The sequence below is a fragment of the Podarcis melisellensis genome (assembly GCF_964234715.1).
Source record: "Podarcis melisellensis genome assembly, chromosome: 8".
In the NCBI taxonomy this organism is placed as follows: domain Eukaryota; kingdom Metazoa; phylum Chordata; class Lepidosauria; order Squamata; family Lacertidae; genus Podarcis; species Podarcis melisellensis.
Window position 1 is genome coordinate 62,759,491 of NC_138540.1, and position 16,801 is coordinate 62,776,291.

General features: G+C 43.8%; 1 protein-coding gene across 4 annotated transcripts in view; it reads right to left on the reverse strand.

Annotated features, from left to right (window-relative positions):
• TFAP2E (transcription factor AP-2 epsilon) overlaps window positions 1–16,801 on the reverse strand; it is a 70,778-nt gene that overhangs the window by 39,221 nt on the left and 14,756 nt on the right. The window lies entirely within an intron of this gene.

Sequence of the window (16,801 nt, forward strand, 5' to 3'; positions counted from 1 at the left end):
ATTCCAAAGCATACATACTGCCTCCAATAGTAGAGGTACAACATAGCCACCATGCTTAGTAGTCATCAATAGCCTCCATGATTTTGTCTAATCTCCTTATACAGACATCTATGGTTGAAAGGACAATACTTCTGCTGATAAGCATGAACTTAATCATCATAACCAACCATTGGGCATTTCCATTGTGAGTTGGCAACAAGAGTAACAAAAACAGAAATTCTTCCTAAAAGTATTTCAGACCATAATGTGTTAATAATGGAATTGAAAGGGAAAGAAGAGACTATATTTAGTTGGGGGATGAATGATGGATTACTGGACAATCAACTAATACTGGGAAAGGCACAAAAGACATTGAAGGACTATTTTGAGCTTAATTTGAATAATGAAATGCTTTGTAATGAGAAAATATGGAACCGATTTACATATAAGGAGGTGATTTTAAAATAAAAAGAAGAAGATATAAGGTAAAAAATTATCTATAGAAATACGAAGAATTTGTTAAAAGATGTTGGGAAGTCAGAAAGAGGGAGGGGGGAAGTCGATGCTCTTGCTGGAGCAATGCTTTATGATATAGATCTGTGTAATGAAATGTAATTAAATATGGAAAACTCAATGAAATTTATGATTAAAAGGGGGGGAACCACCTGTTTGATCAGCCTCCCCCTGGCCATTAGTGCTAACACAATTGCCCTGTATAGGGCTCCTTTAAGAAGAAGAGTACAGTACAGTATAAGTTTAATAAATGCAATAATATGAGGGTTTGCCCCCTTTCCCCCTATGAATCAGTTTTGCCATTTTTAATCTTGTAAACCTCTATGAGATGATTCACTAATGCTAAACAGTATATGAATATTATTACATGAAAATTTTAAAATAAAGCCAACCTCTGGCTATGATAAACAGCCATTTCACTCAGCTTCGGCAAGACTCCCTGTGAGAGATCTTGTGTGTCCACTTTGAGATTGCTAAGTCTTAAGACAAATTGGAAAAACGCTCAAAGGAGGATGATTAAAAGGGCTGGAAGATATTGTCCTAGGAGGAAACGTGGAAGAAATCAGTCTGTTCAGCCCGGGGAGAGGGTGGAATTTGGGAAGGGGGCATGTTGATAGCTATGAAATATTTAAAAGAACGTCAGAAAGAAGGAGGAGGGCTATCTTTTACGGTATCCACTGGGGATCGCAGGACACAGAGCCCGGGGTTTAAATGACAAGATGATGTGTTGGGGAGGTTAAGTGTTGGGGAGGTGGAAGCTTCCAAGCTGCAGAGCAGTTCAAGAATGGAGCTGGTTGTTGTGGTAAGTCACAAAATTGCTTCTATCATAGACAGGGCCTCGTAGAAGGCCTGTCACTACCATGCAGGAGGAGGGCGGGAAAAGATGCCCAGGTTTCACCCTTCTGAGAGCCTCAACAATTTTCTTTCTTTCAAAAAGCACAAGTTTCTAGGCTTTAGGGCTGCCAAGGTATGCCTGAAACCTCCAAGGTCAAAGGGGACATCTGACCATGATATCCAGTAGTCTAAAGAGTGGCCTACATAGCTCCTTGCTCACCTGCTCCCACCCAACTAGCCAAACTGGAATAAATATGATAAATGATGCAAATAAAATTGATTTCTGTGCAACTGATGAGATTCAGGGCATAGCATTGTAATTACAGGGGGTGGGGGTTAAGGAGTAGGCACCACCCTGATAGCAGACATTTGCCTGAGATAGCAGACAATCTACAATTTAGGGGGCAAATATTTTTGCTGCATATGCACCAGTGTTTCAACACAATAAACAGCAGGCGGGGGAAGACACATATCTGTAACAATACCATGCCAGGCAGCCGTGACTAAGGGTGGCTCCCCTGAGCACACTCTGTGCCTGTTCTCTTGAGTTACCACTGCACACACTTCTGCCCCTCACACATTATGCCTCTCACTAGGAGACATGTCACTTACATGCAACAGACACATCTAATGTACAAAGTGTGAACTGGTTAGCCTGTGTGGGGCACAAAGTGATCTGCAGGACACTGTTCCCAGTTCTGTGATTTATGCCAGCCTGTGGCTACATATATATATATTACCCACATGTATTTATTACAGTGACTAACATAAGAGAGATATAGCAAGTAAAGACATAGAGCAAAACATTTTGTTTTGCTTTAAGACTTTAATATTTCTGTTATGTTAGTCATCGGCATAAATAGATGGTTATGGTGATTAACGACATCCTTCTGGGATCTAGCACAAACTTGTCTGGAGTGTTGTTTGAAGCTTTAAGAGTCTAGTGTGTGGGTGTGTATCTCACATTTATATCCCATCTTTCCCTCGATGAACTCACAAGTGGCAGACATGGTTCTCCCTCTCTCCATTTCGTCCTCACAGGAACTTTACAAGATTGGGTTAGAAACAGTGACTGGCCCAAGGTCACCCAGGGGGCTTCATGGTCGAGGGCGGATTTGAACCCTGGTCTCCCAGGCTGGAGTCCAGCCCTCTAACCACTACACCACACTGGCTCCCTGCACATATTTGTGTATTTGCCATCTTCAAAACCACTGATGGGAAACCCAAGGCAGGGCTCAAATATTTCATGCCTGCTATTCTCCTCGTGCTGCAGCATAAACCAATCCTCCACCTTAACTCCCTCCCCAACGATGGTTCAATAAAAGTATTTTTTAAGAAATAGGGTAAATATTTTACAGAGAGGTGAGCCACTCCAATGATGGGGCTTGGCACCGCTTTAAGCAGATTGCTGCAAAACAAGAAGCCGCAGAGAGCAGAGGGTGAATAGGAGCATGCAGCCATGCCCAAGATGTTCGTCCTGCTTGCTCTGCCTATATAGCCTGTCATCCCTCAGAATTCTTGCACAGCAGCAAATATTTATAACCTGCCCTTAACTGGAAAACGGAGATTGCTCTCAGTTTTCCTAAGCTTCTCAGAAAGCAAAATGAAAGAAGCAATGCATGCTGGGTGTACTTGAGATTGTACAGCTACGTGTTCATCATTCTCAGTTTTCATTTTTGGGAGATGAAACTAGCAGTTCTTGTGGACAGAGTATTTTCTGAGATTGTGTAAAATGCTCAACTTTTCTCCCACTCCACTTTGGTCCTGGGCTGCTGTGGTGGCGTCAGTGTCATTTTATCCCAGGTGCTGCTCGTTTTCGTCACTTCCTGGCTGATCCCACCCCAACAGGGACCATGTAGTGAACAGGATGACATCACAGTGCTAAGTAGCCAATCTGAATGAGGATATCATTGAGGGCAAGTGAGGGCGATGTGAATGAATAAGAGAACAGAGGAACAGAGAAATTTGCCTCATACCAAGTCAAAGCATCTTGTTCACCTATGGAGGGACCCGTGAAGGAACTCTCCCCACAGATTTCAGTACTCTGAGAGCACCTTTCCTCACAACACCCAAACCTTTGGATGGCGGGAAAGTGTTTCTGCCATGTGTGTCAGCAGTGAGAGGCATGGCTGTGGCACCCGTCCATGGTGGGGTGTGCGCTTAGCCCATGTGCCTTCCCACCCTCTTCACCTGGTCTTTGCTCATCGGGGGGCATATCAAGTATAACTCCTTAAGGCACTACTGGTGCTCCCCAAATATTTGGGGTTACAGTTCCTGTTGGGCCCTGGCAGCCTGGCCAAAGTCTGGAGGCTGATTTTGCAGCACAAAATCTCTGGAGGGCACCAGGTTGGGGAAGGCTGTACCAGAAAAGCAAGGCAAGACATGGGAAAATACAAGAGACAGATTCCAAAATCTATAAAATCATAGCCAAAGTTATACAACTAAAGTGACACCACTAACAGGGGGCAGCTCCCTACGTCTTCCCCAGCCCTCCTTGGAGATGCTGGCAGGGACCATCTGCATGTGGAGTAGGTGAGATATACACCTGACCTTTCCTAAAAGAGAACCCTTTTCTCATGCTAAGGACGAATAAGCTGGATGCCCCCCCCCAACTGATCAGGCTCTGTGCTTTCATCTCTTTGCTCTCTGTTTCAATTAGTGGGCTTTATTTGTGTGGGCTTTATTGATGCCTGGTTTTTGTTTGTTGCATTTCTTGTGTTTTCATTGCAATGTGCTGGGCTGCATCTATATAACAAAACACACTATCTTCCCATTTCATTTAAGTGAACATTAAGCAGCACTTTTTACACCGTTAGATACACCCTATTTTAATGTTGCTTGGTCTGCGTACACACCATACATTTAAAGCACCCACCCACCCAAAATCCTGGTTTACCCCTCATAGAGCTTTAATTCCCAGCACCCTTAACTAACTACAATTTCCACGATTTGGCAGAGGGGTGCTTTGTGTTTTAAAATGTCTGGTGTGCATGCAGCCTTGGAAATCCACCTCAGTTAGATGCTCAAGCACGGCTTCTCCCCACCCGCCCTCAGTTTCCTAATGCTGGTCCAAACGGCCAGAAATACGGTGGGCAGAATCCAATAATGAATGAGCAGAACTTCCAGTCGCACAACTGAACTGTAGCTTTCTCTCCTCTTGGTGCAGTTTGCGTGCACCCCCAAAATACACTCTGGAGGGTTCTCCAGCCTCCTAGAGCAGAGTTTGAGGGTGTGCAGGTGACTGGAGGGGGCAAGAAAGGAAGGCGAATTCTCATTGCATGAGTGGAAATCTCTTCTGCTCATGCAAGAGACACCATGGGATGCATGCAACCCTGTATATGTGATGGTTTATGTGCCTGTGCATTCTGTCTTCTGATACACACATTTGATGTGCACACCTGTATGAGAGGGATGCTTCATTCTTATGGTCCTCCCACATTTTTGGCGGGCGGGGGGGGGGGGAGGAAGGAGCTGGGATGACTGTGGGAATCTGGCATGCACAGGTACGGATATTGCACATACACCTAACATGCCAGTTTCATTGTTCTATACAATGGGAGATGTTTCACTAGCAGCCTTTGTACATCTTCCAATTGTGTGATGTGAAACAGCTGTTGTTTAATCTGCCTGAAGTAACAGTAGTAAAAAGGATTGTGCAAGCGATTGCAGCCAGGGAGGAGCTGGCCCTGCATAATCAAATGCTATCAACTGCAAATGCACCTGGATTCTCTGGTCTGGAGCACTGGCCACCCTGACTGGTTACTTTAACTGGGAGAGAAGAGAAGTGCTACCCTACTAATTCTGCTCAACCTCTCAGTAGTGCTCAGTGCTGCTGCCGCCGCCCCAGCAGTGCTCTCTGTGGGTTTGAAGGTGCAAGCACTGTGCCCTTTGCATTTGGAGCACGGAGTCTTCAATTTATGCAGGTGGCTCCCACCTCACTTGCTCTCCACTCCACCTGAATCAGGAGAGGATATGTTTATGTAGACCAGTGCCTAGAAGCAGGAATTGTCCAGATGAGAGCCTACATACTGATAACATGAAGGTGCTGCCTAGAGGCAGTTCCCAGGTCTGGGATTTGGGGAGACAAGATAAAGGCTTACAAGTTCAAAGGTGCAGTTGAGGTAGTGAAGTCACACATTGCCTCTTTTTAATGTGCAGCTGAAATGGACAGGTAAGCAGATTTAACTTCAATACAGACAGAAGGCATAGATTAACGAGCTGTGCAATTAAGTCTCTGGAACTTCCTGCCACAAGGCATTGGGATGGCTGCTAGCATAAAGTGCTCTTTTGAAAGGATTAGGGAACTAATAGAGTAGATTGGCATTTTGTTGACAGTTTACCATCTACGTCCCCACACATAAATGTTTCCATAAAAAGAATACTGACGTTTTACCTGTCAGTAACTCTGTTTTAAAGGCCCAGTTAATCCTGAGTTTTGCTTGTGATGTTTGTGCTTCTGTAGTTAAATCCACTAATATTATATCCTTATTAGTTCTCCACCTATTTCAATATTCTGTGCTTGAACACCTCCACCCACCCAATATTAATAATTCTGAACATTTGTGCTCTTTCAAGTGTTCAAAGCATGACACATGCTTTGTCCTGTCTCTCCTGTCATCTTTTAAGACAAAAAAGGCTTAAAGACTTCCTTCATCATATATATTATTTCATGCACACAGACACAAGCCTGCAACGCCTATTTTCATTCACCTATTCTGCCCCCTCTCTTTTGCTACAATTTCTAGTTTCATTTATCCAGTGGCTAAGATCTGGCGCCCTATTACGTGCACAAGTGCTGTATAGCATGCCTAGGGCTGGATGCCTGACCTGTACACACTTACCTGAGAGTAAGTCCTGTTGAAATCAGGCTATTTACCAATGGGTAGACATGTATTGCCCAGGGTTCTGGGGCTACATATACATCATACATTTAAAGCACCTGGCTTCCCCCAAAGAATCCTGGAAACTGTAGTTTACCCCTCACTTATCTAAATTCCCAGCACTCTAAGCAAACTGCACTTCCCAGGATTCTGTGTGAGAATGGTATATATGCAAAGCCTAAATCTGCTAAATTATGCCCTTTAGGTGAGCCTCACCCAGACCAGATTTTTGAAAAGGATATCTGCTAATGAACTGTCAGTGAATAGGGGTATATAAATATTTTTAATGAATAAAAAAACAGTCATTTTCACGTGTCCCACTTGTGTATATTAATATGGTTAAGGTGGGACTGAAAGTTCATGTTTTTACAGAAATTACTACGCAATGATTCTTGACAACCCAAATTGCAATTCATTTTGCAAACAGCAGAAAACCAAATTCTTCCTGTGTTGCAGGACGTAGGACCCAAACCAATGGATTCAAATTACAAGAAAGGAGATTGTTCTGACTAAACAGAGGGGAGAACTGTCAGATGGTAAGAGCTGCTCAACATGGAACAGACGACCTCAGAACATGGTAGACTCTCCTTCACTGGAGGGTTTTAAACAAAGGTTGGATGGTCATCTGTCAGGGATTTGTTAGCTGTGATTCCTGCGTTGAAAGGGGTTGGGCTAGATGACCCCTGGGAAGCCTTCCCATTCTACAATTCTGATTCTACGTAGTGCCCCCAGTATACAAGGTGCTTTGCAGAATCTCATGAGCAAGAAGAGGGAGCAGCCCAGGCTCTGATGTGCAACAGATGAAATAGCATGAACTTTCTCTCTCTCCCCTCCCCCTGCTTTTTGCAAGTTTTATAATCTGGCCGTCCTACAGCATGACTAATTTTTACTGCCCACGTGCAAGTTATTTTTGAAACACAGCACAAATAGACAAATATTGCTTGTGTCCATTTTAAATTTTTTAAAAAATAGTACCACTTAGGCCTGTCGTATGGCAAATGTAGGCACCCTCCTCCGCCTTGGAGATACACCCCTGAATTGCTTCTTTCCAAGAGTCAAGCAACCAGCTGCTTGGAAAAAGCTATTAAACATGAACCTCTTGTGGTTAACCACTGGAGGGTTGCAATCCCTTTTAGTCGTCCAGGCCATTTTCAATTAATATTTCCCCAAGATGGGTTTCTTGGTTATATTGATGCAGGAAGACAGCATCAAACAAGTTAAGAAGACAAACTTTCTCTCTCTCTTTCTCACACACACCTAAATATATATATTTTTAAAATATATTTATGTTACATCTCTCAGCCAAAATTTTGGAGGCAACTCACACGACATAAATTTAAAACAATATTAACAATCGTAAACTTTTCTGGAAGCTTTTCATCTTCCCACGCATTCTGTCCCATCTCACCCAGTTTATTCACTACCATTTACGGGGGGGGGGGGAGGAAGACAGATATTTTATGCCGCACCCAATCTGGGTAGGGCTGTTTTAGGGTGTGTGGCATCTTTTTTTGAAAAAGCAAGGATATTGATCCGTATATGATTTGAGACTTCTTTCAACCACCCTGTAGAACAGAGGCCAGGGTAAGAAATGATGAAAGGAAGATTGCAACACAGTTGTCTCTCAATACATCCAGGGATTACATCTGCAAAATAATGCTTATTCAAGAAGGGAGGTGGGGCTTGGCTTTGACTGGAGGGTTAGGAAACTAAAGCACAGCTCCCAATCCACTAACAGTTACCTGAGCTATATTCAAAGCATGTTTACTCACAAGCAAGCCTCATTTTCTTCAGTTGAGTTTACCCCCAAACTAATGCAAACTAAGTACTGGAGTCTGAGCTTAACCACATTTACAGTAAAATCCTATCCACAGATGAGGGCTAGTTGAAGACTCAGATATATGTGTGTATAGAACTGTGAACTTGCTTGGTTTCACTGGGACTTAAATTCCAAGTTAATGTGTCTAGACTTGTAGGCAGTGCAATCATAAAATGGGAATGATCCCTCACTTAAGTCAATGGGACAGCTTGCTTTAGAGTAGAGCTGCAGAGAATCAGGATCCATATAATCCATGGGGTTGGTTCCAAGGAGAGTTAATCCCGAGTCCCCCACCCCCACCCCAAATTGGGTATGCAGATTGGAAAAGTGAGAGACCTTGAAAGCATTTGATGCAAAGAAAGAAATACTTCTCAGGCTGGGATTCTGTATCCAATGAAAAACTGAATGAGGCTTACTCCTGAATACACATGTATAGGGGTTACACACTGTACGGGTTGCAGCCAATGCAAGACCTACTCAGAGTAGATCCATTGCAATTAACAGACACGTTTGACTTTGTTTCATTAATTTCGGTGGGCTTACTCTGAGTAAAACTTAGATACAACCCATTGAAATGAAAGGACCTAAGATATCCATTTATTTCAGTGGGGCTACTCCGAGTACGACAATGCTGGAAACAACCCCTAGAGGCACGCTTAGAGCCCAATCCTCCAGGTCACGGCTATGAAAAAGCCCCACTGCATTCCATGGGCTTAATCCCAGATAAACGGGGCAAAAATCGCAGACTTCCTTGGGAGTAAACTATGTGGAACTTCGCTCTGGCTGAGTAAAAGTGGCGGTTGAGGTGGGGAAATGGCCCTGATCCGACAGAGGAACGGCCTCCCTCGAAAGGTCGGGGACTCTCCTTCCTTGGAGGTTTTTAAAAAGAAGTTGGATGGCCATCTGCCAGGGATTCTTCGGCTGCGATTCCTGCATTGTAAGGGGTTGCAATAGATGGCCTTTGGGGGTCCCTTCATGGGCGTAGCTAGGATTTATTTTAGCGGGGCAGGCTTTATGTTTGGGGGGAGACAGAACCGGGTTATCTGTGATGCAGCTGGTCAGCTAGTTAAGTATTTGGATTTATTTACTTGATTTAGGGGGGCAGTTGCTCCCACTGCGCCCCGCTGGCTACGCACATGAGTCCCTTCCAGCTCTGCAAATCTGCGATTCTATTATATCTCGGATCGGGCTTCTCCTGGCAGAGAAGAGGCGGAAAAGAGACTCAGCAGCAGCCGCCGCGCGCTCAAAGACGCAGAGCAGCTTCGCTCCGGATACAAGGAGAAGAAACCCGAGGTCGCCCGCTCTGCGCCTCTCGCCACTACGATTATGAACACTGCTGGTAAATTTCACCCTGTGTTTAAATCCGTTCCACTTCTACCATTTTCTCTGGTTTGTTTGATTCCCTTCTAACAGATCCAACAACCCACAGCAGAGAGAGACAGGGAGATTCAGAGGCTGCCTGACGCCCCCTCGACATTCCCCATGGCGAATTCTCCACTGAAATCACTTGTAAGTCGCTGGGCAAGTTGCCCTAGGCGAGATAAAGCGACTGACAAATTTAATAAATAAACCAATACTTCAAGACCAAATGGGTTGTCAGTCTAGGGGGCAATCGAAAGGTTCAGTTTCTCTATGGAAAATATGTGTGCGTTTTCTCCTTTTTCTTTCGAGATAATTTAATAGTTACCTCGGAACTTTTTATGAATTTTCTATTTTGGTGATGGCATTTCTCAATTTCTGCCTTTCCTTCCTTGTCTTAAGGGTGTCAGCCACCATTAAAGCCCTACTCCGAGTAGACTCGTTGAGATGAGTAAACTAAAAGACACTCATTTGATTGCAGGGCGTCTCCTACTAATCGGTGACTCTTCACTAAGTTTTCTACCGGGGACTCCGAATACTTCTCTAAAGATGTAAATGCTCTATGACACTTTTAACTGTCATCTTTTCAACCATCCTGTGTAAAAAGAAAAGAAGAGAAAACACCCGCTCCAACTATTTCACTCAGCAAAAAAAGAAAGAAAGAAAGAAAGAAAGAAAGAAAGAAAGAAAGAAAGAAAGAAAGCAAAAACAACACAACCCCAAACGCGGTGCGAGTTTTCAGCTTAATTCCGTAACATTTTCGAAAGTCGAATCATTTCGGACTTCCTGAAAATGCAAGCAAACCGATACAATATAGTATCGAGCTTTTCACTTCAGACTCTGGCGGCTCACACGTGTCAAATTCAATAGAATCTCAGCCTCACCGCGCAATTCCTACGCATATCTGAGTCCTGACAAGTGCAACAGGTCTTACTCTCAGGTAAGCGTGTCCACGGTTGAAACTTTGAAACTCTCATCCATTAAAATATTTTAATAAAAAACATTAAAAAAAAAACAAAAAAAAAACCTCACCCATTCAAAACGAATGGCTACGATCCTGGGCACATTTACTCGTGAGTAAGCTTGGGCAGAAGGGGAGGAAAAGAGACCGTTTTGGAGTGTACCCTAACTTTTATTTATAGAAGCGAGGGAATCTCCCCCCGCCTTTCCCGGCGCGGTGAAGACGTTTAAAAGGCATTGCCTGTCATCTTTGATTATTATTTTTGAAACCCATCTCCCCTTCGGCTATAAATGCTTGGCGAACACCTGGACGTGCCAAGGAAATTGCTCCACAGATTTTGGGGAGGGGGAAGATGCTTTTTTTTCTGGGGCATTTTAGGACTTTGAAAAGTGTGGGGGAGGAGAGCCACAGCAAAAATCTGAGCGAGGGGGGGCGAGGGAGGGGGTCCCATGAGTCTCTCCCATCCAAGGAGGCCCTCGCCTGCGATCGAGCAGTTTGCCTGCCTGCCTGCCTAGCACAACGAAATGTGAAAAGATGTCCTAGGAGGACAAAGTCTCCTCGTTCCTCTTCTCCCTCGCTGACTGTTGTACAAGATGCAGCGCGATCCAGCCAAATGGAGGCAGCAGCATTTGAACCCCATGCTCTGTTTTAGCCTGTCAAATCTTTGGAAATAGGGACCTGAGGCAGGCTTGTGCTATAAAGCATAAGGCATCGTGTTCCATAGATGGTAATCAATATAATCTCAGCTTGATCAGGTCCATTACTCATCGTACCCATTTTACAGAAAGGGAGCTGAACCAAGGCCTACCAGGGAAAGTCAGGGCAGAGCAAGAAACCTGAAGGCAGATGTCCCAACTCCAAGCTGGGTTTCCAGCTGGAGCCAAGTCACTTCAGGAACCTTTCAGTATGAGGATTCTGCCTGAAGTAATGTCATAATGAGAAGGTGTTAAGCATGTCCAGACTAAATATGCCGGACTACAGCTGTGCTGGGAGTTGTAGTGGAAGCCATCTCCAGGGCGCTAGGTTGGGGGAGGCTGGCACAGGCAAAGAGTGCCTTTGTCTCTCACCAGCACAACCAATTGGCAGAAGGCAACGGAGGGGAAGAGCTTCTAGCTCCACCTCAGAGACGCGGGTTCGAATCCCCACTCAGAGAGGAAAGTCGGCCTGGGTCTCAGCCTAACCAGGGTTACTGTGGGGATGGGGAGGGAGAGAACCATGTGCGCCACCTTGAAGTCATGAAAGAAAGGTGGGATATGAATGTGATGGATAAATACCACAGGATTTGGGTGGGCTGCACCACTCGGTGCACCCAGGTTGTATTTGAATTAAGTGGCAAAAACACAGTTTAGGCCAAGGTTTTTTTTTATCAGTGACAAATTTCTTTGCCTTGGCTCGTTCCAGATCCTCTCCCTCAAGAACCTACCTGGCTTATGATGGCCCATAGACCCAGATGAGAAAATTTGTTTCATCCCAAGGGCCACACTCCTTTCTGGATAACCTTTTCTTTTTTTTCTTTTTTTAATATATTTTATTAAGGATTTTCTTGTTTTACAGGGCCATGTGTCGGTGATGGGAGGGGCCAGAGGCAGGAGCGGACAGAGCAGGGAATGCCCATTTTAACCTTTCAACAAGAGGCTAGTAGTATCTACACACACACAGGCCTCACCTACCCATGCTTCAATCAGGCAAGCAAGCAACATTATTGGAGCGCAAGGACACCTTCCACTAGATCAAAACACCCCAGGGGGTTGCAAAGCAGGGCTGGTCAGGGGTGTGGCTCATCTGTGTAGTGTCCTGAGAGCCAGAGAAGTCTGCATTTGGCCTCCCAAACCCGAGATTCCCCCTTCTCTGCCACAGGTTCTCCTTATTCAGGCCTGAAACATATTTTCTATCCAAAGGGGCGGGAAAACAGTTTCTCCCATGGTTGGAAAAAGGGCGTTGGTTTAGAGCCTGCCTGCCAAAAGCCAAGCTAACTGGAGTTTTCCCAAAGAACCGTTTTAAAGCCAAGCTCATTCCATTTCTTGGGCTTCAGATCTCTGGTGGGCAATATTCTTCTGAGAACACTTCGTCTGCCTCCCCCTCCCCAAAATATAATTTGCTTCTTGACAACGGATTGCATTTCTCCTTCATTCGGACTGGACTGCGTGTCATTCTTTTGGGAGATGCCTGGCCTCTACTCTTGAATAGCAGAATCGGATTGGGCAGGAAATGGGTTTAATTAGGGCTGCAGCATTGAATCAATTAGATGAACTGATGCAGGGGAAACACTTTCAACCCACTAAAAAAGTACCCTGGTTAATTGAGCTGCAGTTTAATTGTTATTTTAAAAATACAACTGCTTCTGAAAGCTGTACATGGCCATTGAAGCCTTCACCTTCCCCCGAGAGGAAATACCTTGTGCATTATCCAAAACAGAAGTAGTATGATTTTATTCTCCAGACTTACTGTATTGACTAGTGTGCAACTTTAGCAAATTGATTAATCAATCAGCAAATATTGGCTTATTTGGGAAACAGACCTAGTTCCAGTTCCCTGCTATTTAATTGGGGGTAGCAGGATGAATGTCTGTGTTTTGCCATCATTCTGGCTTAGGCTGAAAGTTCAGTTTAGGAGTTTAGAAACTAGGTACAATTGGGAGAAAGAAATACATTGGACTGAAGTACTTGTACATTCTCATGTATAGGACTAGTTTTCTGCATGGCTTGTATACATTTCTCTTGTATCTCAACAAGATCTGTTAGATCAGCCCAGGGCCTTTGGGGGGGCAGTGGGGAACATTTCACCATTTACATTTTAGTTGCTTAGTCATCTACCTTTAAATCCGTTGATTAAATGTAAACGAATTTCCCTATCACTAAATACTAAATGTGTGAGAAAGTTAACAAAAACCACTGCACATTGTCTATTTCTGTTCTTCCCCTCGCCCCCATTTCCTTGTACTATGCTACAAAAATGCAAAAACAAATATCTTCAAAGGATGCCTCTCGGCCCCACTTATTCAAATAGGTTCTGACCTATCAACCAACTAACTTAACAGTTGATTAACGGCCTGACTTAAATTGTTAAATCTTGCGCCATTACTAAAAGTCATGGGTTGCTGCAATTCACATGAAATCGCAACAATAGCTGGACTGGGGAATTCAGCTTTTAAAATGTCTCCCTTCTGCTATCTACACATGTACACACAAGAGACTTGTGCTATTTTGTACTAGAACACAGATAAGAATACATCTGTGTAGCATAAACCACATTATGAAGGTCGTACCTTTCCGCTTTCAAATACACAGACCTGATTCACAGTGAAAGCTATTAAACTATGGTTTACATTATGTACGAACCCAGCACCCTTCCTTAACGATGGTTTGCCTGACCACTCCACCTGACATACCCGCAATACTACAAAGGCACAAGGCTAGAGCAACTGGAAAATGAACAATCCATGATTTCTTTGATTGTCTGTGGGACAACTTGTGGTTTGTTCAACAAACCATGGCTTAGCCTTTAACAAACCACTGTTTAGTGTTATGTGTGAACCAAACCCTATACAGAATAGGAAATGTATAAGTCTACTTCTTCCATGTATTTTAAAAGGGAAAGCTGGTCTGGAAACACCTCTGCCCTTCATAATTTATGTCACGTGCAGGAATCTTATACTAGGGTCTTCCTATCAAAATGTGATAATAATTTTAAATAATTATAGAGTGTTCTCCCCCCCATCTCCATGTACATTGAACAAACTATCTCATCTTTTCCTTGTCCTTCTGCCAATGTATTCAGTGCATCATATGTTGACTTATCCTCATGTTGTCCTCACAACAACCCTATGAGGTAGGTTAGTATGGGCGAATGCATACGCTGAGAATTTCACAGGTGAGTGGGGATTTGTATCCAAATGCAGTCCTCTGTACACACCACACCACACCACACCACACCACACCACACCACACCACACTGGTGTCTGTTGGCTGGTATTATTACAGTATTCCAATATTACCAAAGGACAGTTGCCTGTCATTTGTGGCAGACATACAGTATGAACAAGGGATTTCCAGTTAGCTCTCTTAGCCATGATACTGCACCATCAACTGTGCCATCATTTAGATTCTAGAATATTTTCCCCAACCTGGTATTTCCAAATGTTTTTGACTACAGCTCCCAGCTGCCTGGGGCTGATGAGAGTTACAGTCCAACACATCTGGAAAGCACCAACCTAGCAAACCCTGACCTAGGAAGTTTAGAGTGACACCTGCCAGAAGCAAAACTTTTGGGGGGGTTGGCTTCTTGACTGTTTGGATCCTTTCAGAGCGTTCAGAAGATGGCCATGACTTTCTCCCTTTGGCTGTAAAGTCAGCTTTAACACCATGTCTCCTTTTGTGATTTGCAACACCACTGTAGTCTGCCGGTTTAATCTTACGCTATTTGTTTTACTGCGAATCTGCGCCTTGCTGGCCTTCTTAGCAGCTTGAATTCATAGGATCATAGAGTTGTGGGGTCAAATGATAAATAAAAGGGCAAGCTAAGGATCAGTGTTATTAAAAGAAGTAATACACAAAAACACACACACGGTTCGGGAGAAGTTTGCGAAATAACATTACAACTGTTCACTAATAAAGACAAATAGCTGGGTGAGTATGGACCCAAATTCTACTTCCTGAAGGCTCTATTCTGATCTTACAGGTGTTCTTTCTCACTTTTACTGAAGAACTGGGTGGAGTTTTTATCGACTCCAGGTCTGCTTTGATGAGATTTCAATTGGAGAATTAACCAATCACTCTACTGTTGCTCCCACCACCCCACTCAAACCACACCATTCCAGGAGTTTGATTACCTTAAGAAGCAGCATAGATCACTATGCTTACTAATCATGCTTTCCTAGAACATAAAACGTTCCAGCCTATATAGCACACAATGCCATGTTCTGCCCCTGCCATGTGCTAGGAGTTTATAGGTAAGGAACAACAGATCCTTATCTCAGGCCTTCAGAGAAGCACCAGAGCACATTAAACAATGGCTTGATCTAATAATGAGCTTTCTAGTCAAGAGAAGGAAGTGTTCAAATTCCCCTCACCACCCCAGGGAAAAACCAAACAAACAACACTCAAATTTACTAATGAAAATATTGAGCCTATCACTCTCTTTCCTCTTTCGTTTTGTTGTTTGTGCAGCCTGACTTCAGACATGTTTACTCAAAAGGTCCCTCTATTGTCCAGCGGGCTTCATCCCAAGTCACTATGACTGAAATAAATACAAAAGGCTCCATCCTGAGCTCTTTGCACACCATAAATTTAAGACACATCCCGCACTCCAAGAATCCTGGAAACTGTAGTTTGTTAAGGGTAGACTATAATTACCAGAATTCTGGAGGTAGGTGTATGCTTTTAATGTGCTTTAAATACATGGTGTGGACTTAGCCCTGTCTCGTTAAGTCACCAAATTTTATCCTCTTGATATTTGGTTTTCACTAGTGCATTACTGAATCTAAGGTGGGTTGCGACAGCAGCATTAACACCATACAAATGTGTGGTAGGATAAATAAAAATAAATAAATGTAGGAAGTGGGTCTCCAAACGCATGTTTGGGCTAATGGGGGTCCCATGGTCTGAAAAACATTGAAGACTATTGAATGAGATATTAAGTGGCATCTGTTCCGATGATCATTTTGACAGTGTACAGGTGTGCTGTACAAAATGCACTAGCTTTACTTACTTACACACACACACACACACACACACACACACACACACACACTATTTCCCAGTGGTCTTACAAGTCCTTTTCTCACTTCTCCAAAACCATTTCAGGTCTACAGCTATTTCTGCAATTTGGAGATGAGCAAGCCTTTGCATAAACAAACAAAATCAACAATTTGCTCAGGGAATAATATATTTAATATATCCGAGAGGAGCATTCAGGAAGAGCCAAGGAAACAATCACAGAGTAGATGGGAAAGCTCTGCCTCCTCGCTTGCTTTCTACTCCAAAATCCAAATGTCTTTGCCTCAGTAACTGTGGTGCATTTAGCTCTGGTGGTGGTGGGTACACTCAGGCAGAGGCCAGCCAAAAATGCCTTGAGGGGGGTAAAGAAACAGAGAGGCCCAAGCCTTAAAAGCCACCACCATCACCACAAAGCCCTTATCTCCCACACAGCAGCTGAGATAAGGGTAAATCAATAGCTCTCAGGGTCTGTTCTCTTCTGGAGTGCCCCCAAATCTGAAAACTGGCATTCCCATTAGGAGTGCCTAAACTGGCATTGATATGGCACAGTTGGAAACCTGGGCAGAGGGAAGAGAAAGGGGGGAGATTTTATACACTTTCTCTCACACCCCTATTCTCTCCCCCACTACAAGTCCACACGTTAGTGTTATTTTATATACATCTAGCAGCATTAGAGAATGTATTGGGCCACAGGTCAAGGCTCCCTGAACTAAGTACTGTACTTATGTTCAGGGGGTGGGGA